This window comes from Apodemus sylvaticus, chromosome 1 (assembly GCF_947179515.1).
Source record: "Apodemus sylvaticus chromosome 1, mApoSyl1.1, whole genome shotgun sequence".
In the NCBI taxonomy this organism is placed as follows: Eukaryota; Metazoa; Chordata; class Mammalia; order Rodentia; family Muridae; genus Apodemus; species Apodemus sylvaticus.
The window spans coordinates 191,016,170-191,043,122 of NC_067472.1; the positions used below are offsets into that span (position 1 = coordinate 191,016,170).

General features: G+C 43.2%; 1 pseudogene; it reads left to right on the top strand.

Moving 5' to 3' along the window:
* The first annotated feature begins 1,132 nt into the window (after positions 1-1,132).
* LOC127666105 (sperm motility kinase X-like) lies at positions 1,133-10,882 on the top strand (annotated as a pseudogene).
* The last annotated feature ends 16,071 nt before the right edge of the window (positions 10,883-26,953 follow it).

Sequence of the window (26,953 nt, forward strand, 5' to 3'; positions counted from 1 at the left end):
TGCAAGTTGAATTCTGTGAGTTCCAGGCCAGCCTGGTTTACAAAGCCAGTTCTGGGACATCCCTGGCTATACAGAATAACCCTAACTTAGCCAGACGGCAGTGAAGCCGTTAGTTCCAGCACTGGGAATGCAGGGGGCAGGCAGGGAACTCTCTGAGTTTGAGGCCAGTCTGATCTACAGAGTAAGTTCCAGGACAGTCAGGGCTACACAGAGAGAGGCCCTGTCTCAAAAGAAGAAAGAAAGAAAAAAATTTTTTGAAAAGATTGTATTTATTTTATGTATGTTAGTAGACTGTCATTGTCTTCAGACACACCAGAAGGGGGCTCAGATCCCATTACAGATGGTTGTGAGCCACCACATGGTTGCTGGGAATTGAACTCAGGACCTCTGGAAGAGCAGTCAGTGCTCTTAACCACTGAGCAATCTCTCCAAGGGTCTCTCTCTCTCTCTCTCTCTCTCTTATATAATAAGATATATTTATTTATTTATTTATTCACTTGTTTGTTATTTTTATGTGTATGGTATTTGCCTGCATGTATGTCTCTGCACTACATGTGTCCAATGCACACTGGAGGCCTGAGAAGGGCCTTGCCTTCCCCAAGGACTGGAGATACAGCCGTGAGCTGCTATGTGGCTAGTGGGACTTGAACCCCAGTCCCCTGGAAGAGCAGCCAGTTGCTCTTAAACTGCTCCCATTATAAGACTCGACCAGCCGGGTGGTGGTGGCGTACGCCATTAATCCCAGCACTTGGGAGGCAGAGGCAGGTGGATTTCTGAGTTCGAGGCCAGCCTGGTCTACAGAGTGAGTTCCAGGACAGCCAGGGCTACACAGAGAAACCCTGTCTCGGGAAAAAAAGAAAGAAGAAGACTCGACCAGTCTTACCTTACCAGTCCTGAGTGGACCACGCAGGGATGGAAATCGATGCAAAATGCAAGATGAATTTTTATAAAAAATAAAATAAAAATAAAAATAAAATATAAACTAGCATGCTAGGGCCGCTCTGCGCATGAAGAGAGAACTACCTCTCGCCTTGTGCTGTGTGGGCCTTTATACCCTCCTCAGGGCCGCTGCCACTAAGCACAATGGGATTGACAGAACAGTGCTACGTTTAAACTAGTTGGTTGTTAGGCGATGAGGTAGGTGGCCAAGGGTCAGCCCTTCGGAATGTGTCCCCACCCTTAGGTCGGCCTCCCCCTCCCCCTTGCGGTCTGAGGAATGCAGTTCAGCCTCTGGCCTTTTTAAAGTTTCTGAGTTAACTCTTTCACCCTGTCCCTCCAGTGCCCTGTTTATATCTTTTGAACAATGTAACAAAATGGTAGATCTTAGTAATGACGCTTGAAATTCCAGTACTTAGGAAGCTGAGGCAGGAGGATCGGATTCACCGTGAGATCATTTAACCTGTCCCGGCTACATATTAAGTTGCAGGTCAACCTGAGCTACATGAGCTTCCCCTCAAAATAAACCCCTCACAGTCTTATACAGCTGTGAAGTCTAGACCTATAAGATGTAGGAACTCTTTCCTTTTGGTTCTTTGAGTCAGGGTACGTCTGTGTAACTCTGGCTGTCCTGGGACTCTGTGGACCATATTGCCCTCAAACTCAGGGAGTTTCCTTCCTCTGCCTTAGGAGGGCTGGGATAAAAGCCATGCACCTCTACCACCATATGGTTGAAAGCAGTGTTTCTTAACATTTATTTTTGGAACTGCAGAGATAGTTCAGCAGTTAAGATCTGTCCTTTTGGTTTGATTCCCAGCACCCACATGGTGGCTGTAACTCCAGTTCCAGAGGATTGATTCCACACCCTTTTCTGACCTCCACAATCACAGAGAAGCAAACAGGTGACCTTTCCTTCACATACAATAAATAAAAATTGAAAATAAATGGAGCTTACTTTCATTATTTAAAAGAATAGACTTGAGCCAGACGGTGTAATCCCAGCACTCTGGGAGACAGAGGCAGGCAAATTTCTGAGTTCGAGGCCAGCCTGGTCTACAGAGTGAATTTCAGGAAAGCCAGGGCTACACAGAGAAACCCTGTCTCAAAAAAAAAAAAAAAAAAATCCAAAAACAAAACAAGAAAAACAATAAAAAAAGAAAACTAGACTTATTTTTATGTGTGTGATGGTTCTGCCTGTGTGTGGATGATATATGTGTACCACATGTACCTGGTTTCTAAGGAGGTAAAAGAGGTCTGATCCCCTGGAACTGGAGTTGCAGATAGCCCTGAGCTGTGCTGTGGGTGCTGAAAATTGAGGTTTGGCTCTCTAGAAGAGGAGTCGATGCTCTTAGCTGATAAGTCATCTCACCAGGCCCTTTAAAGTATTTAAAAAGATCTCCACCTGGCTTTCACACACAGACAATCCCAAGACCTGCTGACTTAGCAATGGGCACTATCAAACTTAAAGGCTCAATGGATAATAGTTGAGAATTGACAAAATGTAAAGTCTGTGTTCTGGTTAGTCTTTGTCAACCTAATAATAACTAGAGTCCCATGAGAAGAGGAAACCTCAAATGAAGAATTGTCTCCATCACAGTGGCCTGTGGGTAAGTCTCTGAAGCAATTTTCACTATTGACATGGGAGGATGCAACCCACTGTGGGTGGAGCCACTTCTGAGCGAGTGGTCTTTGGTTCTGTAAGAAAGCTGGCTGAGTAAGCCGAAGAAAGCAAGCCAATAAGAGGCATTCCTCCATGACCACTGCCTCCAGGTTCCCTGAGTTCCTGCCTTGGCCTCTAGATTATTGTTCTATGACTGTGAAGAAATATCAATACCATGAACATGGCAAGTCATATAAAGAAAAACACTTAATTGGGGACAGCTTATATTTCAGAAGTTCAGTCACTTCGAGGAGCATGGAACTGGAGAACAACAGAGAGTTCTGCACCTAGATCAGCACGGCAAAAAGAAGCAGAGATATAGCACACCCGGCTTGAGGATTTGAAACCTAAGAGTTACTGAGAGTGAAACTGAAGGATCATAAATTAATGGCCAGCCTGAGTTACATATCAAATTCCAGACCAGCCTCGCTGTCTAGTAAGATCTTGGCTCACCAAAATAAAATAAAGAAAAACACCAAAACACCAAGGATTAGCTGAATGTGTTTCTACATGCCTATAATACCAGCACTCTACAAGCAGAGATAAGAGGATTTCAGTGAGTTGAAGGCAAACCTGATATATGTTTCCAGCTCTAGGACTACAGAGATACTGTCTCAAAAGAACAAAACAACAACAACAAAACAAACCCAAGGGTTGATTAAGGAGGAGAAAGGAAGAAAGAGGTAGCGACATTTCACACTACTTACTTTCCTTCCAGTTATGTGCAAAGCCCTGACCCTATGATTCCACCACTGCAAAAATAAATAGGTATATAAATAAAAGTAAAAATTTAAAATAGGGAAAGTTCATTATACTCTGGTGCACCCCACTTTTGGAATAATATGAAAATATGTATCTGTAAAGATGGATGAAATTTTCTAAGCGAAACTTGGTGGCACATGTCTGTAACACCAACCTTTGAAGAGCAGAGGCTGGAAGATCAGAAGCTGCAAGATATTTGATTACACTGTGAGACTGTATACTGGAAAAACCTATCTCTGGTTGTGGTGAGACTCAGCCCTAGCACACACCTTTAATCCAAGAGTGTTGCTCGATATTTGAACACACAGTGAGATTAAGTACTGAACAAACCTGTTTCTAGTTGTGTTCTAAGTACTTGCATACAGCTTTAATCAAAAAGTTTTCAGTTCCTTGTAAACAATATTAAATAAAGTCAACCATAGATCAAGCTGTGGAGAAAGCCACCGGTTGACAGGGGGTGAACCTAGGAAAAAAACCATAGAGAATGAGAGGAAGTCAGGAGGGTGGATAGAGAGACACCCAGGAAGTAGAAAGGAGGGGGATTCAGTTGGAAGGGTTTTTCAGTTGAGTGGAGAGGGAACTGAATTTTCCCTTCTGGAACCCAGGATGAGGAAGAAGATCAGCTGGGTGATTTCTCTGCCTATCTGAGCTACATGCTTTCACCACAGCATGTAGGTCCTCAGTCTTCATTTTGTAAAAGTGAATGTTTAGGGTTTTGTTTTAAAATGTTAATAAGGTCTATCAGGAAACTGTTGTTTATAAAACAACGGTTAAATACTGAATTTGTGGCCAGCATGGGGTACAAGAGAAAATGTTTCAAAACTAATCAAACATTGTCATAGTAGCCTCAGTTATTTCAGAGCCACACCTGGGAAACCAGAATCAAAAGTTTGCCAGTCCCAGAGTGGCCTGGAGGCATGCTATATGGAACTTTCTTAACTGCTAATTGGTCTAGGATGGTTTTGTCTCATTCCTGTGGGTAATGTGGTCCCTGGGCAGGGGGTCCCTTGTAGAAGGAAGGTAGAATGCCAGAGGCAGCAAGCCGGAGAGGAGAGCAGCCTTCACCTGTGGTCTCTGCTCCAGTTCCTGCCTCCAGGTTTGTGCTGTGGCTTTGTTTTTTACAGGTGGTAAAATGTAGGTGGAAAGGAACCTTTTCCTTCTGAGTTAGTTTTGGTTTGTGGTATTTATAATAGTAACAGAAACCTGTTGTAAACCAATGTAAAGACCAGTGCTTCTAGAAGGTCTAATTCTCCACAGTGGTGCTACCGCTCTGAACAGATTGCTGTCAAGGCTTTTTAAGATTAACCCTTTCTGGTCCTGCTTGAAGGTGGCCAGGTTTTGCTGCAAGTCAGGCCTGCCTTGAGATCAAGGCAGCCTTGTTCCAAGACTAGAAGGGCTCAGCAGAGCCATCCATGCTGGCATGGTGTTTACCTGACAGATCTCCCTGACAGATAAGCAGGGTCAAAGCACTGACAAGAGTCAGAGGTCATCCTCTAGAGCTGCCTCAGAGCTGGGAATGGGCAGCTGATCTTACCCTTTGGTCATCAGGTCCTAAGATGGCCACACCTAACAGGCCTTAGAAACATTAGAAGGTAGGCACGGCTGTGAGGGAGTGGAGGCAGACATGACAACACTGAAAGTTTGAGTAGTGGGAGATGGCATTGATGCTGATGGCAATGGATGGCAATTTTGAAGCAGCACCATGAGGATCTTAAGGGCTTGGAAGACTGAGAGTACCAGGATTTAAAATCCAGGGGGACTGAAAACACACAATAGAGTTCAAATCAAAAAAAGGGGGGGGGGGCAGGGGAGCTAAAGTTGTGCAAATATGTCCAGATAAGACATTTGGGAATTGCCTGAGCCAGGAAGTGTACAATAATCTTCATTTACATTCTCACCTCTTTTGGTTGTGGTTTCGTCTGAGAGTTTTCACTCTAGTTTCCCAAAATGTTGCCTGGAGCATCAGGTTTCATTGATATGATGTGTGCTCCCTCATTGGTGAGGATTCCACCATGGCCATTGATCAATTTATTCTTCTCTATTGTTTTGAACATACAAACATGCTGCTTTCTGGGCTCCAACTCTCTGTCTGGTGGGAAACTGGATGAATGATTTCTGGAGAAGATGTGAGAAAGTCTCTTCCTCTGCGCCCCATAGATGTAGTCACTTACCCTGGAGTCCTGGAAACAGAGCATTGTGTCACAGCATCCCAGTGTCAGTCAGAAGCTACCATTTTATTCTTATTACTCTGAATCTAAAAAGGGGGGGACTGGTTTTCTTGGGTATGTATGAGGGAGGTTCTATAAACCAACACATATTACAGAAAGTCTATGGCCAAGTGAAAAGTGAACCAGCTATTCATCCACTAATACATGAATGTTAGAGTGTGCCAATTGGATTTTTGTGAATTTGACACAAGATATAAAAGTCTGGGGAAGAAGAAGGAACTTAATTGGCTTGTAGGTAAATCTATGAGGGAGCATCATGTTAAATTTATGTCCCTGGGTACGAGTCAAGGCTGTATATATGTATTTATATGTAGGCACAGTCATGGAAAGCAAGCCAGGAAGCAGTGTTATTACATGGAATCTGCCTTGGTCCTTGCCTCTAGAGTCATGTGTTGAGTTCCTGCCCTGACTTCCGCTCATGGTAGGCTATGATTGGGAAGTGAAAGCCAAACAAACCCTTTCTTTCCCAAGTTGCATTTGTTTGTGGTGTTTTGAATCCCAGCAAGAGAAAGCACACCAATACAGTGTTCATTCTCAGTGAAGGCTAGTGTCTGCAGCCTGTTGTAAATCAAATGATTCCACCTAGTATTATTATAGTAGAAAGGGTCTTTATTTGGGTTTGGACATCAGCTATCCAAGAAAGGATCATGTGTTTGAACATTGGTCCCTAGCATGTGGCCCTGTTTGGCATAGTTGAGAAAATCTGGGAAATGTAGCCAGGCAGATAGAAGTTCATCATAGGGGATCTAGGGACTGCTAACTGGGTTTAACCATCTTCCTCAGGACCCCAATGCCCCACTGACCAGCCTGTCCTATCATGAGGACAGAATGTAAAGGAAACCCATGTGTTGTTCCCTGCCATCATTGGTCCATTTCAGCTCTGATCTCAAAAGGAAACATTGTGAGGTCATTGACCTGCCCACTTAGAGCATTGCTGAGGCTCCTCCTGTCCTTAGAGTGAGTGCAGTTGCTGTCAGTTGATGTCAGTTGGTTGACGAGCATTGGGATTTCCAGACCGGAGCTGCTGTACTTGAAATCTTCATGAATTGTTGAATATGAATAGAGTGAGTTTCTTCTACATCCCTATGCTTCATTTAAGAGCTTTCCGTGTTCTGGCTTTAATCTCTCCCTTCCTATCCTTCCTTGCTTTGAAATGGGATTGGGAGAATTTTTATTGTCTTTGTTCATTAGTTTTTTTTTTACTTTGTTTTAAAATGTTCTATTTTACATGGCTGTATTACTTTCACCATTTTGGAACATTGGTTTATATTAACTACACAACATGCTCCTTCTCACAGGGATACTTTTATGCATGTACATGAAGAACTTTGATCACTTTCCCCTCCCTGATCACACCTCCTCATGCCTGCCCCTTCCAAGTCCCTCAGTGTTTCCCTTTCCAAGCAGAAGCAACGTCACATTGAGTCCATCTGTTTACAGGACTGACAGGCAGTATTGGACAGTCTCTTGAGGAAGGGCACCAATGTGTCTCTGTGCTTTAGCAGAAAGTTTCCTCCTACCTGGTTATCTGAGGGTCTTCCTGGCATTTCAGATGTCATGACTCCATGCAAGGCCAAAGGCAATGCTCAGATCCCATTCTGGTGATTCTAATTATGGATGTGGGCAACTGAATAGAATTCAAGACCAGAATAAATATAAGTCTAAGAACAGCCAGATTTGTACTTCCTTGAAGAAGTTTCTGTGCTGGGACACACCACAGCTTGTCCCTCCACCTACTTGGGTCCTCTGTCTGCAGCTGTCATTGCGTGTGGGATCTTCAGTCTTAAGGAGGGCAAATGTGGTACAAAAGCTAGTGTTTGATCAGGCACAGGAGGTAGGGGCAAAGGAAACTGTGCTCTTGAGTTCTGCCGGCCAAAGAACTCAAAGAACATGTTGAGGAACAAAGAGTATCTAGTGCTGGAATGGTCTGCCTAGCACTTCACAGCATTCCCTTACAAACTCCTGTCCCTTTGGAAAAACAGAAGGGAATTGTTAGTGTCTCTGGATCCTGGGCTTTGGTGAGAAGTCTCAGGCATAATGGGGAAGATGGGATGAATGGTGTCATCTTCCCCTAAGCCCCGCAGGTGTTTGTCTCAAACCCTGGGCACCATGGAAAACGGTATTTTGTCCCAATTACCAATGTAGTGAATGACTATCATCCTTTAGCACCCATCAATGTGTGTTTACAAAAAATAATAATTGAATCCTTTCAGTGTAGTTATTACAAAGTTGTCATAAAGGCTGGGGTCTAAGTGAAAAGCTGAACACTGTTCATATAGTAGCCAACGAATACCAGAGTCCATAACTGAGGAGGACTGAAGTTCTGGAGCCCATCATCATTCCTAGGATTCCTTATTAACAAGGAAAGTGTCCTCATTAAAATCAGGGTGTCAAAAGTTCCCCAGAGTGTCAAGCGTTTGAACCTCGTTTCTACCTGCTTGTGTGGTTTGGGGCAAATTATGAACCTTGGGCAGTGGGCCTAGCAGGAAGGAGTGTGTCACTCGGCAACAATGGAGACAGACATTTGAGTGCAACCACGCCTACTGCCCCACTGAGCAAGATCAGACTCCCTGTCCTTCGAGACAGAATGTGAGGAACCCAGTGGGCTGTGCCTAGACATCATTGGTCCATTTCTTGCTCTGGTCTCTCAAGGACCCATTGCAGGGAATGATAGACCCCTGTCCACTTACAGCTCTGCTGAAGCTGCCTCCTGTTGTCACAGGACAGAAGCTGTAGGTTGGTTGGAAAGCAACTGGAGTTTGATGCTGCTTAGAGATTATGCTTGGACTTCAGGAGCTTTAGACCCTGAAATAGTTTCTCTGTACTTTGGGTACTCAACATGTTCTTTGAGTCTTTTTTTGGTTATGGTTTGTGTATTTATTGGCTTGATATATGTGTTTATTTTTCCCTGTTCTTTTTTATCTTACATTTCACTTTTTATTATTTCGTTACATTTGATAAGTTAGAATATTTTATGTGTTCATTTATGTGTGTGAGTATTTTGCCTCCATGTGTGTCTGAGCAGCACCTCCTTGGTCCCTGCTGTAGAAGTCAGAAGAAGGAATCAGATTTTCCAGAAATGGAGCTACAGTAGATTAGGAGCTGCTTGTCACACACCTGGAATAAAAGCCACAACATGTTCACATATCATATGTGGTTTTGGTTTGTTTGTTTGTTTGTTTGTTTGTTTGTTTGTTTGTTTGAGACAGGGTCTCTGTGTAGCCCTGGCTGTCCTGGAACTCACTCTGTAGACCAGGCTGGCCACGAATTCAGAAATCTACCTGCCTCTGCCTCCCAAGTTCTGGGATCAAAGGCATGTGCTATCACCACTGCCTGGCTCATATCTGGGTTTTGAACAAACCAAAACTCTCACTACAACTCCCTGTAGTTCCACTTCCAGAGAAACTGATGACCTCTTCTGGCCTTCAAAGGTCATAAATAACTATATAGAAAGATTTGTATCAGTATTTCAAGTGACATGCAGTGCCCGTGAGTGCACTGTGCCCTTAGAGGCCAGAGCTGTGGGATCTCCTAATGCTGAACTTAAGGCCACAGTGGGTCACCTGACCTGGGTCCTGAGAGCCAAAGTCAGGTCCTCTGCAGGATCAGCTGACATTCTGAACTCCAGAGCCAGCTCCCCGGCCAGGACACCGTGGGTTGTGCAGTGTCTGTTGTCTTAGCCACTCCTCTTGAACCTGATTTTCTTGGTGCCTTGGCTCACAGTGTGTGCTGAGATCAGGGGAGAGGACGGTTGTCCTTTCCAGTGCACAGCTCTTCCTGTCTGTGGTCCTTTGTTTGTTCTTTCAGTTTGCAGTTGGTCCCTGTCGACCTGATCTATGTCACAGTGTGTGTCTACTGCCTTAGAAGGTGTTTTGTTCTTCTCTTCCCAAGCATTCTAAGTTCCTGACTAGGTTCTATGACATATTTCTGAGCTTTTTCTCATCTTTTGAGGTAATAATTTGTAGCTGTAAGCATTCCCTTGGGCCTGATTTTAAGTTTTGTTTTCTTTTTAATTTCTCATTGCCAGTTTGGTTCTAGCCAAGTCACGAAGGCCCTGAAGACGCAGCAGGATCTGAAGGCCTGCCACTCTACTTAGGAGAACTTCACCACTAACTGTGATGTGCTGACCACCCTGGAATCCTTTCAGTGGTGAAACTGGTCTTCCATATCCGCACATTAACCTCTGTGGCTGTAAAAATTCTCCAAAACACCAAGAAGTATGCCTCAGTCATGTGCAGGGAAGCCAGGATTATGAAATCCCTTAGCCATCCTAACATTATCAAGCTATTTCATGTGCTCCAGAGAAGAGAGACCACTTACCTTGTAATGGAGTATGCCTCAGAGGGAGAGCTACTAGACCGCATCAGAGAAGGGGGTCTTCAGAGGAAAGTGAGGCTCGAAGGACTTTGCCCAGATAGCACATGTTGTGCAGTACTGCCATGGCCATCACACTGTCCTTAGAGACACAAAGACCAGCAACATTTTGATCGACTGCAGTGGAATGCCAAGCTGTGATTTTGGCCTGGCTGCTATACTGATTCCTAGGCTAGCAGAAGCTGGCCGGTTTCTGTGGCACACTGCCCTTCTGTGCCCCAGAACTCACACAAGCAGTAACTATGAGGGCCTCCCCATGGATACCTGGAGTTTAGGGGTCCTCCTGTTCCTCACGGTGTCTGGGAGCTTACCTTTTCAAGGCAGGTCTTTTGTGGATGTGAGGCGGCAGATCCTCACAGCAACCTCAGCATTCCCTCGTGTTTCCATAGATATTTTCAATGTCATCATCGAACTGCTGATGATCAGTCCCACCAGGAGGCCAACCATCCACCGGATCACGAGACAGCCCCTGATCAGGACAGTGAGGCACGTTTACCAATTCCTCACAGACTTTCCCAGGCGCCCCGAGCCCCAGCATTGTCAGGACCATGAGAGTCAACACATATAAGCCTGACAGGAATATGTCCTCCTGCCGACCCCAAGAGCAGCGCTCTGGAACCCTGAAGTCTCCCAAGAATGTAACCGTCACAGCTCCTCCTCTGGGGACACCTTGCAGAAAGAGACCGTCCTGGAGGAAAAGAACCTCACCTAGGAAGAGGCCATCAAACAGGAAGAGGCTGTCCATCGGAAAGTTGCTGTCATTCAGGAAAAGCCCATTTCTGATGGCCAGCCTCAGGATGCAGGCCAGGCTTCCCCTCATACCTTGCAGTACCACTGCAAGGGCAGGAGGAAGACAGTTATGAACTGCTCCAAAATCTCTGCTGCTGCTGCCACCACCAAAGAGGAGTCAACTCTGCCATAAGAACCTTGCTCTGAGGAAAGGGGATCCTGGAGCTATTCACAGGATCAGGTGGGTGCACGGCCTCAGTCATTTACTCCTTACTCTGTCTTGTCCTTTGTGAGACATGATGAGTGCGCCCCCTGGTGGCACATTTAGGAACTTAATATTCTGTCACTTCAGAAAGACCAATTCAATAGAAACCCCTCAAAGACAACCTCATGCTTTCTGAGCCACAAGTGGAGAGCAGAGATGCTGATGAGAGCAGGGAGAGGGAGCGGTGTGGGCGTGGCCAAAGGAAGCAGAGAGTCATTAGCAAGTCAGATGGGTGTGGTGGCCTGCAGCAGCCCAGTATACCCTGTGTGTTTTCAAGTCACTAAGAGCCTCCCTGCTGTTTTGTTCTACTTTTAAGTCTGGAAGAGGACCAGCCCACCGGCTGGTCACAGCTCCACGGCTTGTGAGTCATGGGTGGGGGTCAGTCTGGCTGAGAATCAGCGCCTCAGGGAAGCCAGGCCAGATGTCCAGGAGCCAGTGTGGTCACAGGCCCATCCTGCGCAGGAAGACTTGTGCACAGCAGCACAGATCTGTCCAGGTAAAATCCCACGCAGGCAGGTCTGGCTTTTCACAGGGTCATGCTCAGTGAAGTGGGCTGAGGTGCAAAAGTCCCCAAAGCTGTCTGCAGAACAGTAGCCCTGTGCCCTCTCCTCCAGCCTGGTAAATATCAGAGTGGATCCACGGGAAGTGTCTGCCCTTTGCTCTCTGTTTCTTGCAGTGAACATGGTATTCTTTATGAGGTAGATATCTCTCCTTAGAGAAGCCTCCCTAGCCAGCCTGTCCCACCTTCCCTAAAATGGGTTCCCAGGTTGAGAATGAGGCCTGCAGTGTCTCTGAGGGAGTCCTCTACAGAGCAGCCTACTGCCAACCTTTTACAATCCCCCACCACACCCATTCCCCTGCTGAAGCCATCATAGCTCACATTATTTGAGTCCTCAGATCTAACTCAGAGCAAAGCTTATGAAAACCACAGCTGTGGAGTGACTCCAGGGGCAGCTGTGCCCTCTCTCTCCACCAACTCTGCCCTCTAGTTCCTCACCTCCTGCCTCTCTATGCTTCTTCCTTCCAGGCCACCATTCTCCTTGTCACCAGGACTTCAGACTCCGCACCAAGTTCCGCACTGTGTGAGAATGATCGGTGTTGTGACCAGGGCCAAACTAGAGACCCTTCTGATGGGCAGCCACCTGTTGTGCTGCTGGGGTTCAGCCTCGTGTCAGCTTCAGGTCTCTACCTGGAGTCTGCACTCAGCTGGGCACATCTGAAGGTTGCTTCCATTCCTTTGAGTGTGTGCACACTGCTTGTTCTTGCCCAGGTAGGCAGGTGTGTTCTGACTAGCAGCTGTGGAGCTAACCTCATCTAACTTCTCTATGCATCACGCTGGACGGAAGAGAAGGCACAAGCCACTACAAGCCTGAGCCCAAACATGCAGTGAAGGAAAGTGGCAAGATGGGGCTTCATGCACAGTTTCAACGTTTAGTGCCCGCACTCCTTGGGTGATCTCACCTGACTCACATTTAGCCATTTCTAAGGAGTTTGTGGATTTTAATTAAGACCAGATGTCAGAGCTAGGGTGAAGGTGTATGCATATCACCTCAGGACTCTGAAGGCTTAGCAGGCCTGTCCTGTGTGGGAGACTAGTCTTAACGTTCAAGGCCAGCTTGTACTATAGAGAGAACAGTGGTCTGGCTGTGGTGGCAGTGTGAATCCTTAAAAACAACAATGACAACAACAACGACAGCAGAGTTAGTGCAGTGTGTCTAGCATGCAGGAGTCCCTGGGTTCTAGGCCAGCATCACATCAAATGAGGTGACTTACGGCCAAAAACCCAGGATTGTGGGGTAGAAACAAGAGGAGCAGACACTCAGTGTCCTCCTCCGTACAGAGAGTTTGAGGCCAGTGTAGAATGACTGACACACACCATCCCCCCACCCCCAAATCTCAGTGCTCAACTCTGAGAAGAGTGACTTGGCAGCTCATAACAACCACATATTCCCCGTGAATCAGAAGTCCCCTCTGTGACAGAGAAGAAAACTGGGCATCCGTATGTGCAGTAATTATTTCCTGTGGCTCACATCTGGACTCGGCCTGAGGACTGAGTTTGTCCCTGGTGCACAGCACTGAGGAGCTGTGAAGTAAGCACTTCCTGCCTGCCCTGTGGGAGGCGCTGAAGAGCTGTGCAGACAGCGCTCCCTGCTGACCCTTTTGGAGGCACTGTGTAGTTGAGCGGTCCCTGTTCCCTGATAGTCCCTTAGCAGGAAGTGGGGAAGAAGTTTAGAGGGTATGGGGGCCCCAAACTTTGCCAGTAAGGATGTCAGGAATTCTGCTGGCCTTGCAGCCAGTTAGAAAGTGATGTTGTACTGCCCCCTTGTGGCTGCTCTGCATTAGCACTTTGTCAGTGCACCTGGTTTGCTAGGGCACCTGCTTCAACACATACCAGCCTGGGGTGAAGGGAGTTTGCATGGGTCCATGATCTGACATGATTTTGTCCTTCCTTTTTCTCATGCTTACCATAATAAAGGAACGAAACACCTTTCATAAATGGGCTGCCCTGGGAGTGTCATTGGAAGAAGTTGCATAGACACATTGCTGTTCTGGCCCTCCTGTCTTTGAGATTTGCCTAGGCTCAAAGTCAAGAGGGTGACCTCTACAGCCTGGTCAAGATTCATCAGCACAAGACAGCTGGGGTCAATGAGTCTGTCTGTCCATACGGACTATACAACTATACAGACTTCTTCCCACGGGAGATCTGAGGTTATTCCCACAGAATGCCAGGGAACAGCCAGGATGGTGGCTACAGCTAGCTGACTAGCATCTTGGGGTAGAGACAGATACACCCCCCTTTTTCTTTTTCTTTTTGTTTGTTTGTTTGTTTTTTGAGACAGGGTTCCTCTGTTTAGCCATAACTTTCCTAGAACTCTCTCTGTAGACCCACTGGCCCAGAACTCACCGAGATCTCCATTTTCTCCCTCTGGAGTAAACGCAGGTGCTAGTGCCATCTTTCTAGACAGGTGCCTTTCAACCTCCAAGGCCTTGGGAAAGCCTGTGTTCAAAAGTCAAGGTTTTCAGCACCTGGGAATTGACATGTGAGACTGAACCAATTGTGTAGACATGCACCACACACACCTAAGTTTGAGCATTCATGTGCGTGTACACAAGGATACCTGTGAGAGTACACAAGTTAAATGTATTGTGAGTCAATGCATGTGAACACACACTAAAGTGATAAAGAATTCCACACTCAACTTAAGCTCCACGTAGCCCTTCGGAAGGCCTGGCCTCCTTTCTTCTTACGTTTGGGTAAGATGAAGAAGATGCAGACCGGATGATAATCCTGAGAACTCCTGGGTGTTCTTCATTCGATGCTGGACGGCTGAGAGAGCCCAGCAGGCCCTGCTTTGGGGAATCTTATGACCACTGAGCAGAGTCCAATTGATAGGCTGACAAAGTGATCCCAGCTCTGTTAGCACAGTGCGTCACCTGGGTGTCTCACTTCCGTGTGGCATAGGAACAGGCATCGCTCAGAAGCCAAGGCAGATGGCCCTGCACTGGGGAGAAGTGAAGGCCACCTGGATCAGGTTTTAAATTGATGCCCCTCATTCCTTAATCATTGCAATATGTCTTCTATATTGGAAATAACATTGTTGAATGGGTATTTTGTTTTTCATTCTTTAGATTTAAAATTTTTAATTTTTTAAATTTTTATTAGATACATTCTTTATATTTCAAATTTTGTCCCCTTTCCTGGTGTCCCCCCACCCACCCAAAAATCCTCTAACCCATTCTCCCTCCCCCTCAAAAAATCCACCCACTCCCACTTCCCTGTCCTGGCATTCTCCTATACTGGGGCATCTAGCCTTTTCAGGACCAAGGGCCTCTCCCTTTGATGTCCAACAAGCCCATCCTTTCCCGCCTATGCGTCTGGAACCATAGGTCCCTCCATGTGTACTCTTTGGTTGATGGTTTAGACCCTGGGAGCTCTGGGGGTTCTGGTTGGTTCAAATTGTTGCTCCTCCTATGGCACTGCAAACCCCTTCAGCTCCTTGGGTCCTTTCTCTAGCTCCTCCATTGGGGACCCTCTGCTCAGTTCAATGGCTGGCTGAGTGTGTCCCCCTCTGTATTTGTCATGCACTGGCAGAGCCTCCCAGGTGACAACTATATCAGGCTCCTGTCAACAAGTACTTGTTAGCATCCATAATAGTGTCTGGGTTTTGTAAGGGGCAGTCTCTGGATGGTCTTTCCCTCAGTCTCTGATACACATTTTGTCTCTGTATTTCCTCCTGTGGGCATTTGTTCCCCCTTCTAAGAAGGACCAGAGTATTCATACATTGTTTTTCCTTCTTCTTGAGCTTCATTTGATCTGTGAATTGTGTCTTGGGTATTCCAAGCTTCTGGGCTAATGTCCACTTATCACTGAGTGCATGCCAAGTGTGGCTTGTGTGTGTGTGTGTGTAAGAGAGAGAAAGAGAGAGAGATTGGGTGACCTCACTCAGGATGATATTTTCTAGTTCCATCCATTTGCTTAAGCTCAAATCCAAATGGATCAAGGATCTACACGTAAAACAAGACACACTAAAGCTAATAGAGGAGAAAGTGGGGATGAATCTTGAACACATGGGCACAGGGGAAAAGTTCCTGAACAGAACACCAATGGCTTATACTTTAAGAACAAGAATCGACAAATGGGACCTCATAAAGCTGCAAAGCTTCTGTAAGGAAAAGGACAAGGTCAATAGGACAAAACAGCCACCAACAAATTGGGAAAAGATCTTTACTAACCCTACATCCGATAGAGGCCTGCTATCCAATGTATACAAAGAACTCAAGAAGTTAGTCTCCAGAGAGTCAAATAACCTCGGACTTGTGTCTTGGTAATATTAGTGATTATCCTTCTCCTCCAGTAGCATCCCAGTATCTTCAAGTACTGCAAACACTAGTCAGTGGAGTGGCACTACTAGTTAGGCACCAACTCAGCTATAATCAGCATACAGATTAAATTTAATTATATAAAACTTCAGTGGTGAAGAGATATAAAGGAAATTAGTGATTTTTATATATATTCTACTGTCCCTTTCCCCACAGCACTGAGCTGGGCTTCTCAGCCCATTCGATCAGTCTGACATTCCTGGCCACCACCCCCAGCCTTAAGCTTGTGTTATCCCTGGCCTTTGTTGTTCTGAGAACCATACAGCTGCTTTCACCTGGAAATCAAGGCTGCCTCAGGGCAGTCTCACCTGGAAACATCCTGGGACCTGTAAGACATGAAGTGTTGCCCAAACTGTTAAAAGGTCTGACTGACATTAAAGTTTTGGCCTTGATCGGTGAAAAAAAAAGTGGGGTACAGAAAGCTAAACAGAATTCTCAACTGAGGAAACTCGAATGGCTCTAAAGCACCTAAAGAAATGTTCAGCATCCTTAGTTATCAGGGAAATGCGAATCAAAACAACACTGAGATTCTACCTCACACCCGTCAGAATGGCTAAGATGAAAAACTCAGGGGACAGCAGATGCTGGAGAGGATGTGGGGGAAAAGGACCACTCCTCCGCTGTTGGTGGGACTGCAAGCTGGTACAACCACTCTGGAAATCAGTTTGGCGATTCCTCAGAAAATTAGACATAGTACTTCCTGAGGACACAGCGATAGCACTCCTGGGCATATACCCAGAAGGTGCTCCAACATGTAATAAGGACACATGCTCCACTATGTTCATAGCTGCCTTATTTATAATAGCCAGAGCCAGGCGGTGGTGGTGCATGCCTGTAATCCCAGCACTCTGGGAGGCAGAGGCAGGTGGATTTCTGAGTTCAAGGACAGCCTGGTCTACAGAGTGAGTGCCAGGACAGCCAGGGCTGCACAGAGAAACCCTGTCTCAAAAAAAAACAAATCCAAACAACCAAAAAAAAGCCAGAAGCTGGAAAGAACCCTGATGTCCTTCAACAGAAATGAATACAGAAACTTTGGTATATTTACATAATGGACTACTATTCAGCTATTAAAAACAATGAATTCATGAAATTCTTAGGCAAATAGATGGAGCTAGAAAGTGTCATCCTGAGTGAGGTAACCTAATCGAAAAAGAACACACAGGGTATGCACTCACTGCTAAGTGGATGTTAGCCCAAAAGCTCAAAATAAACAAGTTACAATTTACCCAGCACAGGAAGCTCAAGAAGAAGGAGGACTTGAGGGTGCTTTGGTTCCTCTGAGAAAGGGAACAAAATATTCACAGGAACAATAAGGGAGACAAAGTGTGGAGCAGAGACTGAAGGAAAGGCCACCCAGAGACTGCCCTACCTGGGGATTCATCCTATAAACAGTCAACAAACCCCGACACTACTATGGACGACAAGAAGTGCACACCGAAAGGAGCCTGTTATGTTTGTCTCTGGAGGGGCCCTGCTGGAACCTTACACATACAGAGGCAGATGCTAGCAGCCAACCATTGGACAGGGCGTGGGGTTCCAGGTGGAGGAGCTGGAGGATGGTCCAGAGGAGCTGAAGGGGTTTGCAGCCCCATGGGAAGAACAATGATTTCGGCCACCCAGACGCCCCAGGACTCCCAGGGACTAAACCATCAACCAAGGGGTACACATGGTTCCAGTCAAAAATGTGGCAGAGGAATGCCTTGTCGGGCATCAGTGGGAGGAGAGGTCTTTGGTCAGGTGAAGGCTCAATAGATGACTCAAAAAAGGGAAATCAGGGTGGGGGGAGGTGGGACTGGGTCGGGTGGAGGGGCAGGGGGTGGGAGGAGGGGTTGGGGGTCTTTGGGGAGGGGGGAAATCAGGAAAGGTTTTACCATTGGCAATGTAAATGAAGAGGATATTCAATAAAAAAAGAAATAGTGAAAAAAAGACAGGGTGAACACTACCACAAAAAAAAAAAAAAGAATTTCATGAATTCATCGTTTTTAATAGCTGAGTAGTATTCCATTGTGTAAATGTACCACATTTTCTGTATCCATTCCTCTGTTGAGGGACATCTTGTTCTTTCCAGCTAGCTTCTGGCTATTATAAATAAGGCTGCTATGAACATAGTGGAGCGTGTGTCCTTATTGCATGCTGGGGAATCCTCTGGGTATATGCCCAGGAGTGGTATAGCAGGGTTCTCTGGTAGTATTATGCTCAGTTTTCTAAGGAACTGCCAAACTGATTTCCAGAGTGGTTGTACCAGCTTTCAATCCCACCAGCAGTGGAGGAGTATTCCTCTTTCTCCACATCCTCTCCAGCACCTGCTGTCTTCTGAGGTTTTTGTTTGTTTGTTTGTTTAATCATATTTTTAAATTTTATTTCTTTTAGATAATATATAGTCATGAGATTAATTTACTTTATGATATTAATATATTTTTTATGATATTAATATATTATGTATGGGAAATACACTAAACTATTGAAATACATATGCTATGGGCTTTGAACTCCATCTCATTTTATATTTAATACCGATTTTCATATAATTATGTGTATTCAAATGTAGCAAAAATAAAATACTTCTTTAAAACATATTAGTCAAATGTTAATGATAAAGTATCAGAATAAAAAGGCATCTTAATCATGTTTTTCAAGGTCACAGTGATATTTCTTTATGATTTTCTTATTTGGAGTTTTCATGTATGCTTAAGTAGTAAATTGTATAACAATTTTATTATTGAAATTATAATATAATTACATTATTTCTCTTCTTTTTTCTCTACCAAATTTCTCCAATGCTCACCCCTTGCTATTTCTCGTTTATAGGACTTAAAAATATTCTTACACATCCACACATATGTATATATGTATGGATGTGTATATGTTATATACACAATACAATAACACATACATACATATGTGTGTCATTGCATGTGTGTTTTCTAAATATATGAAATAAAACCTGTTCAGTCAGTTTATGCTATCTGTACATATATGATTCCAGGGTTGATTGCTTGGTATTGACTAACCTATTGGGGGTTCTTTTCTGGGGAAGATCATATCTCCTGTTATATGCAGTTCCCAGTTGCCCATAGTTCTTTTTTTTTTTTTTGTCATTTTTGTTTCTTTTTTTAATTGAATATCATCTTCATTTACATTGCCATGGTAAAACCTTTCCCAATTTCCCCCCTCCCCAAAGACCCTTTATGTGTAGGTCCTTGATCCACTTGTACAAGGAGATAAGAATGGGTCCTCTTTTTTTCTGTATATTGACCTCCAGTTTATCCAGTACCATTTGTTTAAAATGCTGTCTTTTTTCCACTGGATGTTTTTAGCTCCTTTGTCAAATATCAAGTGACCATAGGTGTGTGGGTTCATTTCTGGGTCTTCAATTCTATTCCATTAATCTTCTTGCCTGTCTGCATACCAATACCAAACAGTTTTTATCACTGTTGCTCTGTAGTAGAGCTTGAGGTAAGGGATGGTGATTCCCCCAGGAGAGCTTTTGTTGTGGAGAATAGTTTTCGCTATCTTGGCTTTTTTTGTTATTCCAGATGAATTTGCAGATTGCTCTTTCTAGCTCTATGAAGAATTGATTTGGAATTTTGATGAGGATTGCATTGAATCTGTAGATTGCTTTCAGCAAGATGACAACTTTTACTATATTAATCCTTCCAATCCATGAGCATGGGAGATCTTTCCATCTTCTGAGATCTTCTATTTCTTTCTTGAGACTTGAAGTTCTTGTCATACAGATCTTTCACTTGCTTTGTTAGAGTCACACCAAGGAATGTAATATTATTTGTGACTATTGTGAAGGGGGTCATTTCTTCTCAGCTTGTTTATCCTTTGAGTAGAGGAAAGTTAGCAATTGTTTGAGTTAATTTTATATCCAGCCACTTTGCTGAAGTTGTTTATCAGCTTTAGGAGTTCTCTGGTGGAATTTTTGGCATCAGTTAAGTATATGATTATATCATCTGCAAATAGTGATATTTTCACTTCTTCCTTTCCAATTTGTATACCGTTGACCTCCTTTTGTTGTCTAATTGCTCTGGCTAGGACTTCAAGTACTATATTGAATAAATAGGGAGAGAGTGGGCAGCCTTGTCTGGTCTCTGATTTTAGTGGGATTGCTCCAAGTTTTTCTCCACTTAGTTTGATGTTGGCTACCGGTTTGCTGTATATTGTTTTCACTATATTTAGGTATGGTGGGCCTTGAATTCCTGATCTTTCCAAGACTTTTATCATGAAGGGATGCTAAATTTTGTCAAAAGCTTTTTTGGCATCTAATGAAATGACCATGTGGTTTTTTTCTTTGAGTTTGTTTATGTAGTGGATTACATTGATGGATTTCTGTATATTGAACCAACCCTGCGTCCCTGGGATGAATTACCATTTGATGTACTCTTGGATTCGGTTGGACAGAATTTTGTTGAGTATTTTTGCATCAATGTTCATAAAGGAGATTAGTCTGAAGTTCTCTTTCCTTGTTTGGCCTTTGGTTTAGGTATAAGCGTTATTGTGGCTTGATGGAATGAATCAGGTAGTGTTCCTTGTGTTTCTATTTTGTGGAAAAGTTTGAAGAGTATCAGTATTAGGTCTTCTTTGAAGGACTGATAGAGTTCCCCACTAAACCATCTGGTCCTGGGCTTTTTTTGGTTGAGAGACTATTAATGACCGCTTCTATTTTCTCAGGACTTATGGGACTATTCAGATGGTTTATCTGTTCCTGTTTTAACTTTGGCACCTGGTATGTGTCTAGAAAATTGTCCATTTTGTCCAGATTTTCCAATTTTGTTGAGTATAAGTTCTTGTAGTAGGATCTGATGTTTTTTTTTTTCAATTTCCAAAGTCCTGTTGTTATATCTCCCTTTTCATTTCTGATTTTATTAATTTGGGTAGTGCCTCTGTGCCCTCTGGTTAGTCTGGTTAAGGCTTTATCTATCTTGTTGATTTTCTCAAAGAGCCAGATCCTGGTTTTATTGATTCTTTGTATAGTTCTTTTTGTTTCTATTTGGTTGATTTCAGCCCTGAGTTTGATTCTTTCCTGCCGTCTACTCCTCTTGGGTTATTTACTTCTCTTGTTCTAGAGCTTTCAGGTGTGTTGTCAAGCTACTAGGGTAAGCTCCCTCCAGTTTCTTTTTGGAGGCACTAAGAGTTACGAGTTTTCCTCTTAGCACTGCTGTCATCGTGTCCCATATGTGTTCTCATTTTCATTAAATTCTAATAAGTCTCTATTTGCTTTCCTTATTTCTTCCTTACCCAAGCTATCATTGAGTAGAGCATTGTTTAACGTCCATGTGTATGTGTGTTTTCCGTTTTTGTTTTGTTTTGTTTTGTTTTGTTTTTGCGTGAACTTAAGACCAGCCTTAGACCATGGTGATCTGATAGGTTACATGGAATTATTTCAATATTCCTATATCTGTTGAGGCCTGTTTTGTGACCAATTAAATGGTAAATTTTGGAGAAGGTACGATGAGGCACTGAGAGGAAGGTGTATTTTTTTTTTTTTTTTTTTTTTTTTTTTTTTGCTTTAGGATGGAATGGTCTATAAATATCTGTTAGATCCATTTGGTTTATAGCTTCTGTTAGTTTCACTGTGTCTCTGTTTAGTTTGTGTTTCCATGATTTGTCCATTGCTGAGAATGGAATGTTGAAGTCTCTCACTATTATAGTGTGGGGTGCAATGTGTGCTTTGAGCTTTAGTAAAGTTTCTTTCATGAATGTGGATGCCCTTGCTTTCAGAGCATAGATGTTCAGAATTGAGAGATCATTCTTTTAGATTTTTTTTCCTTTGACCAGTGTGAAGTGTCCCTCCTTATCATTTTTTTGACAACTTTTGGTTGAAAGTCAATTTTATCCGATTTAAGAATGACCACTCCAGCTTGTTTCTTGGGACCATTTGCTTGGAAAATTGTTTTCCAACCCTTGACTCTGAGGTAGTGACTGTCTTTGTCACTGAGGTGGGTTTCTTGTATGCAATGAAATGTTGGGTCCTGTTTACATATCCAGTCTGTCTTTTTTATTGGGGAATTGAGTCCATTGATGTTAAGAGGTATTAAAGAAAAGTGATTGTTACTTCCTGTTATTTTCGATGTTAATGGTGGAATTCTTTTGGGTTTGTTGAAAGAAGATTACTTTATTGCTTTTTCTAGGGTGTAGTTTCCCTCCTCGTGTTGGTATTTTCCACCCATTATCTTTTGTAGAGCTGGGTTTGTGGAAAGATATTTGTGTAAATTTGGTTTTGTCATGGAATGTCTTATTTTCTCTGTCGGTGGTAATTGAGAGTTTTGCTGGGTATAGTAGCCTGGGCTGACATTTATCTTTGGGTCTGCATGACATCTGCCCAAGGTCTTCTAGCTTTCATGGTTTCTCGTGAGAAGTCTGGTGTAATTCTGATAGGTCTGCCTTTATAAGTTACTTGACTGTTTCTGCTTACTGCTTTTAATATTCTTTCTTTGTTTAGTGCATTTGGTGTTTTAATTATTATGTGACAGGAGGAATTTCTGTTCTGGTCCAGTCTGTTTGGAGTTCTGTAGTCTTCTTGTATGTTCATGGGCATCTCTCTCTTTAGGTTAGGGAAATTTTCTTCTATAATTGGAGTTCTTCTTCATGCAACTGAAGAATTTCAAGCACCTCAGCCTCTGGCAATGATGTACACTCAACCCAAAACACTCCACACACACCAGGGTTTAATAGTCATTGTTCACGCCTAATAAAGAGAGCTAATTCACTATAAATAGTCTCTAGAGAAGGTTGTTTATCCTGAAGTCACATTGGCTGAGATCCTATTAAACCACCTACCAGGCTTAGCTTCAATGCTTCAAGTAAAGCAGGTGGGCAGTGGTACTATCATATCCCAAGGGCAGAAGCAGACTTGGGGCAGAAACTGGCACACAATGAGGATTCAACAGGATTTCTGGCTTAAGCAGGAGTGGATAAGTCCATCCCAACCTTTGATATCATCACAAAGGCTCCAAGCCTCCATAATCTGAGGACCCACGGGCTGATTTTTCTATTTTGATTTAATGTAATCAAGTCTAGTTCAGAGGCATGGAAAGGACAACTGAAATCATCCGGCCATGGTACTGCCTGGTATTGGTAAAAGGTCTTCAAACCTCTGCCTGAACCCCAGCAATCCACATAGGCATTGGCAAAAACCTTCTAATTTTTTCTCCTCCATAGGGAAAAAACAGTTACCCAGCAGCCAACAAATACTGCTAAGGTAGTTAGCTGAGCTCTTAAACCTGCAGCCGGGGTGATATTTTGGGAATTCATGAAATTCTTAGGCAAATGGAACTAGAAAGTGTCATCCTGAGTGAGGTAACCTCACAAATAACACACCTTAACAAATAACACACATGGTATGCACTCATTGATAAGTGGATATTAGCCCAAAAGCTCAGAATAAACAAGATACAAGTCACAGACCACACGAAGCTCAAGAAGAAGGAAGACCAAAGTGTGGGTGCTTCACTTTTTCTGAAAAAGGGAACAAAATCCTGACTAGAGCAATTATGGAGATGAAGTGTGGGGCAGAGACTGAAAGAAAGGCCACCCAGAGAATGTCCTACCTGGGGATTCACCCTATAAACAGTCATCAACCTTGACACTATTATAGATGACAAGAAGTGTGTACCGAAAGGAGCCTGTTATGGCTACCTCCTGAGGGGCCCTGCCAGAGCCTTATATATAAAGAAACAGATGCTAGCAGCCAACCATTGGACTGAGCATGGGGTCCCCAATGGAGGAGTTGAAGGGAGGACTAGAGGAGCTAAAGGGGTTTGAAGCTCCATGGGAAGAACAACAATGTCAGCCAACCAGATGCCTCAGGGCTCCCAGGGATTAAGCAATCACCCAAGGGTTACACATGGCTCCAGCAGCTATTGTAGTGGAGGAATGCCTTGTCAGGCATCAGTGAAAGGAGAGGTCCTTGGTCCTATGAAGGCTGGATAGATGCCCTAGCATGGGGAAATCAAAGGGGGGTAGGTGGGAGTGGGTTGGGCAGAAGGGCATCATCTTGGAGGCAGGGGGTGAGAGGATAAGTTGGGGGCTTACTGGGGGGGAACTTGGAAAGGGTTTAACATTTGATATGTAAATAAATATATTCAATAAAAATATTAAAAAAAAGAAATACAGGATAAGACAAACAAGTAGAAGCCCTAAAAGAAGAAACACAATAAATAAATCTCTTAAAGAAATACAAGAGAACACAATCAAAGAGGTGAAGAAATTGAACAAAACAGTCCAAGACCTAAAAATGGAAATAGAAACATTAAAGAAAACCCAAAGGGAGACAGCCCAAGAGGGTGAAAACCTAGTAAAGAGAACAGGAATCACAAGTGCAAGCATCATCAACAGAATACAAGAGACAGAAAGAGAATCTCAGTGGTAGAAGATACCATAGAAGACACCAACACAACAGTCAAGGAAAATATGAAAAGCAAAAAGCTATCTCAAAACATTCAAGAAATCCAGAACACAATGAAAAGACACAACCTGAGAATAATAGTTATGTAAGAGAGTAAAGATTCCCAACTCAAAGGGCCAACAAATATATTCAACAAAAGTATGGAAAACTTCTCTAAAGAAAGAAAGTCCCATAAACGTTCAAGAAGCCTACAGAACACAGAACAGATGGGACCAGAAAAGATATTCCTCTCATCACATAATAATTAAAAAACCAAATGCACAGACCACAGAAAGAATATTGAAAGCAGTAAGGAAAATTAATATATAAAGGCAGACCTATCATAATAGCACCAGACTTCTCAACAGAGACTCTAAGAGCCAGAGTATTCTTGGATAGATGTCATAAAAATGCTAAGAGAAGGATTACCATAGATGGAGAAAACAAATTATTCCAAGATTAAACCAATTTTAAACAATATCTTTTCACTAATCCAAACTTAAAGAGAATAATAGGAGGAAAATCCAACACAAGGAAAGAAACTACACCCAAGAAAAAGCAAGAAATTAATCTTTTCATGACAAACCAAAAAGAAGAGAAACACACATAATTATACCTCTAACAAAAATATCAAAAACCCACAATCATTGGTCCCTAAAATCTCTCATCAATGGACTCAATTCCCCAGTAAAAAGACATATGCTAACAGACTGGATAAATAAACAGGATGCAGCATTTTGCTGCACACAGGAAATACACCTTAGTGACAAAGACATCAGTTACCTCAAAGTAGAAGGCTAGGAAAAAAATTTTCAAGCAAATGGTCCCAAGAAACAAGCTGGAATAACCTTTCTAATATCCAATAAAATAGACTTTCAGCCATAACTTGTCAAAAAGATAAAGAAGACACTTCATTATTCATCAAAGGAAAAAAATCCACCAAGAAGAATTCTCAATTCTGAACATCTATGCCCAAAATGCGAGGGCGCCCACGTTTGTGAAAGAAACATTCCTGAAGCTCAAAGCACACATAGAACCTCACACAATGATAGTAGGAGACTTCAATACCCTACTCTTACGAATGGACACATCATGGAAACAGAAACTATACAGAGACACAGTGAAACTGGAAGAAGTTATGAACCAAATGGATTTAACATATCTACAGAACATTCCACCCTAAAAACAAAGAAGATACCTTCTTCTCAGCAACTCATGGTATCTTCTCAAAAATTAACTCTATACTTGTACACAATATGAACCTCAACACATACAAGAATATTGAATTAATCCCATGCATTCTATCAGACCACTATGGACTTCAATAGCAACAAAAACAACAAAGCCCACATACACATGGAGGCTGAACAACTGTCTACTCAATGAACTTGGACATTGAAGAAATAAAGAAATTAAAGAGTTTTTAGAATTCAATGAAAATGAAGGCACAACATATCCAAAATTAGGGGACACAATGAAAACAGTGCTAAGAGGAAAACCCATAGCTCTGGGTGCCTACATAAAGAAATTGGAGAGATCATACACAAGTAGCTTAACAGAGCATTTGAAAGCTCTAGAAAAAAGGAAGTAAATGCACCCAAGCGATAAAGATGGCAGGAAACAAACTCAGGCCTGAAATCACTGCTGGTGGGGTTGCAAATTGGTACAACCACTCTGGAAAGCAGTCTGGCGGTTCCTCCGAAAACTGGGCACCTCACTTCCAGAAGATCCTGATATACCACTCCTGGGCATATACCCAGAGGATTCCCCACCATGTAATAAGGATACATGCTCTACTATGTTCATAGCAGCCCTATTTATAATTGCCAGAAGCTGGAAAGAACCCAGGTATCCCTCAACAGAAGAGTGGATGCAAAAAATGTGGTATATCTACACAATGGAGTACTATTCAGCCATTAGAAACAATGAATTCATGAAATTCTTAGGCAAATGGATGGAGCTGGAGAACATCATACTAAGTGAGGTAACCCAGACTCAAAAGGTGAATCATGGTATGCACTCACTAATAAGTGAATATTAACCTAGAAAACTGGAATACCCAAAACATAATCCACACATCAAATGAGGTACAAGAAGAACGGAGGAGTGGCCCCTTGTTCTGAAAAGACTCAGTGAAGCAGTATAGAGCAAAATCAGAACAGGGAAGTGGGAAGGATTGGGTGGGAAAACAGGGGGAGGGAAGGGGACTGATGGGACTTTCGGGGAGTGGGGGTCCAGAAAAGGGGAAATCATTTGAAATGTAAATAAATATATCAATAAATTAAAAAAAAAAACAAGTAGAAACAAAAAGAACTATACAAAAAAATCAGCAAAACCAGGATCCAGCTCTTTGAGAAAATCGACAAGATAGATAAACCCTTAGCCAGACTAATCAGACAGCACAAGACAGTATCCAAATTAACAAATTAAGAAATGAAAATGGACACATAAGAACAGAAACTGAAGAAATTTAAAAAATTATCAGATCCTACTACAAAAGCCTATATGCAAAAAACCTCAAAAATCTAGATGAAATGTATGATTTTCTAGACAGAAACCAGGTACCACAGTTAAATCAGGCTCATGTAAACCATCTAAACACTCGCATCACCCTTAAGAAAACAGAAGCAGTCATTAAAAGTCTCCTAATCAAAAAATTTCCAGGACCAGATAGTTTTAGGTCAGAATTCTATCAGAGCTTCAAAGAAGGCCTAACACCAATACTT